The sequence below is a fragment of the Lipotes vexillifer genome, unplaced genomic scaffold, assembly GCF_000442215.2.
Source record: "Lipotes vexillifer unplaced genomic scaffold, Lipotes_vexillifer_v1.1 scaffold501, whole genome shotgun sequence".
In the NCBI taxonomy this organism is placed as follows: Eukaryota; Metazoa; Chordata; class Mammalia; order Artiodactyla; family Lipotidae; genus Lipotes; species Lipotes vexillifer.
Window position 1 is genome coordinate 746,964 of NW_006770014.1, and position 3,055 is coordinate 750,018.

The 3,055-nt window shown below is 38.1% G+C and overlaps 1 pseudogene; it reads left to right on the forward strand.

The window, feature by feature from the left end:
- The first annotated feature begins 251 nt into the window (after nucleotides 1–251).
- Nucleotides 252–761, forward strand: LOC103090693 (translationally-controlled tumor protein pseudogene; annotated as a pseudogene).
- Nucleotides 762–3,055: the final 2,294 nt, after the last annotated feature.

The following is a 3,055-nucleotide window of genomic DNA, read 5'->3' on the forward strand; positions in this document are numbered from 1 at the left end:
AAATGGGTGATGTAATTTTTTAAAATTATGAAATATATAAAATGTGGGCTGGTCCCTAATAAGTTATTTGTGTGAACTCCTTAAAAAAAAATAGAGACATGATATTTCTGTAAGTATTCTTTTCATTATAAAATTATATGCAGCTTTTTTTCTGCCCGGTCCCCCCTCCCCCAGAGCGCCGCTCCGGCTGCACCTCCCTAGCTCTGAGCTCCAGGCTCCTACTAAGCTAGTGTCACCCTCCGTTCGCCATCATGATCATCTACCGGGACCTCATCAGCCATGATGAGATGTTCTCCGACATCTACAAGATCGACGACGGGCTGTGTCTGGAGGTGGAGGGGAAGATGGTCTGTAGAACAGAGGGTAACATTGATGACTCGCTCGTTGGTGGAAATGCCTCCGCTGAAGGCCCCAAGGGCTAAGGTACCGAAAGCACAGTAATCACTGGTGTGGATATTGTCATGAACCATCACTTGCAGGAAACCAGCTTCACAAAAGAAGCCTATAAGAAGTACATCAAAGATTACATGAAGTCAGTCAAAGGGAAGCTTGAAGAACAGAGACCAGAAAGAATAAAACCTTTTATGACAGGGGCTGCAGAACAAATCAAGCACATCCTTGCTAATTTCAAAAACTATCAGTTCTTTATTGGTGAAAATGTGAATCCAGATGGCATGGCTGCTCTGCTGGACTACCGTGAGGATAGTATGACGCCATATATGACTTTCTTTAAGGATGGTCTAGAAATGGAAAAATGTTAACAAATTTGGCTGTTTGGATCACTTGCTCGTCATGACTAGCTGGCTGCTGCTTTTCTTCTACACAACACCAGGACTTAGACAAATGGGAATGATGTCATCCTGAGCTCTTCGTTTTGTTGTTGATTTATTTGGAGCAGAGGCACTGTTTTTGAGAAGAAAAAAAAAAAGAACATGTTATGTAGGTTGTCTAAAAATAAAATGCATTTAAACTCAAAAATAAAAAGTATATGCAGAATCTCTTTATGGAACCGTGAAATCCTACTCTTTGTTATCAGAAACTCTGCCTTCTGTTGCTTTGATCTTACATCATCTTGTACGTGGTAAGCATTCAACTATTTTTTTTAAATTTTATAATGAATAAAGGTTTATTAGGTTTTATCACCCACAGGAGGTACATCCCAAATCTGCTAATGAGCAGAGCAGAACAGAAAAGGAAAGAAGAGTTATTTAACAACTCATCATTTTCTTGCTGCAAGATTGCCGTTGGCTAATCAGCTCACTGCAGGAATTCAATAAATAATAAATAAATAAATAAATAAATGCACAAACTTTGACCAGCAGTATTTGTTTCACATATATACAATTCTTTCTTCAAAAGTAACATCAAGTTGTAACCAGTTAATTTGTATTTTGTTATTAGGTTGTCTCTCTGCTCTGCTTGTGAGTAGAGATATCCCAAGTGATTCTACATTTTAATTTAAAATGAACTAGGTCTATGTGTTGCCTTCACATTGGGTTCTTAGTTTTCAATAGGTGCTGCTGAAAACAAGTTAATGCCAGATGATGAAATAGAAGGTAGTTTTTTACATCAAGAAAAATGGCTCTGCAATTAATTCTCCTGAGAGGTGAACTTTCAATTAAAAAATAGTTAGCATGAGTCTTAGACTGCACATCTTGTGCTCTGGACAGACTTGGAACCCTCCAGTACCAAGGCAGGAATTCAGTTTTCTATCTAACAGCAAAGGGATTATAAAAAGTTCTCAGAGTAGGTGCTGGATATTCTCATAAACCTACAGCTCCCTATCGATTGAGACTGTCAAGGCTTGCAAGTCAATTCAGAATGATTGACTCTTGTTCTTGATTATTGAGCAATGTATTGATTCTTGGCATCCTCTAATAAGAAACATCAGGAACTCATTTGTTTATATCATCTTTACAGCCAGACCTAAAATCCCAGACATTTGGCATCCAGTTAAAAAATATTCCTATATGGTTTGCATATGATGTCACCAAGACAGTGTGGTGACAGAAATCTAAAATAATATGTGTCTTTCAAAAAAGTTATATTTAAGGCAAATAAATCATGTTGACTATAGATGAGCAGCTTGAATTTCTTAGGAAGTTCCTCTACCTGCCAAATTGTCCACCTGGTATCAGATACAAAACAATGTGAAATGTCAAACGGTAAAATAGGTGCTTTTTAAAAATCAGTTTGGTGATGTGGGTTAGGGAGATCCTACACTATGGAAACTTCCCAAGGAACTTGCATAATATAATTGGGCACTTCTAATGACAGATGGCTCAGAGCCTTAGTATTTTAAATTGTTTTTACTGCCTGATAAATGTGTCCTAGATAATGAGGGTGATTTCAGTATTGTGTAGCAGCAATGTAATTTAGGGTACAGATTCACAATGGGACAAAAATCCTAACAGAGGTGTGTGGTCAGTTCAAATAAAACATCATGGACCTTAATATGGTCATGGAGCTTCTTGTCTCTAGTTTAAAGTCAAGGATTCCTTAACTTTTGCTTTCCTGCACGTTTGAAGTGAGACTGTAAGTGGTTGGTGTCCCTGTGCTACCTGGCACCTAACAGAAAGCATAGATCCATTACCATATGGGGAAATGCCAGTAGAACAAAGCAGTGGTTTCATTTCATCATAGCTTGCTGACACGTATAGAAGTAAAGATATGGCTGACCTTATGGAAAGTGTCTTCATATTTGGTGAGTTCAGTATTGGGGAATGTCTACTCCACTTCATGGGGAAAAGAGTTACTCTTGTGTGTGCAGAATAAGGTCTACAGATACAAAGTAAGCCTCTTTATATTTGTTATTTCGGTTTGTGATTGTATTCATTTTCTATTGCTATAAAAATGACCACAAATTCAGTGATTTACACAACACCCATTTTCTGTTTGTTTTCTCATGGTTTCTGTGGGTCAGAAGTTTAAACAGCTTTGCTCATCTAGTTTCTCTACTTGAGATTTTACATGACTGAAATCAAGGGATGGCAGAGCTGCGTTCCTTTCTTGAGGCTCTGGGGAAGACTCTGTGTCCAAGCTCACTCAGGTCATT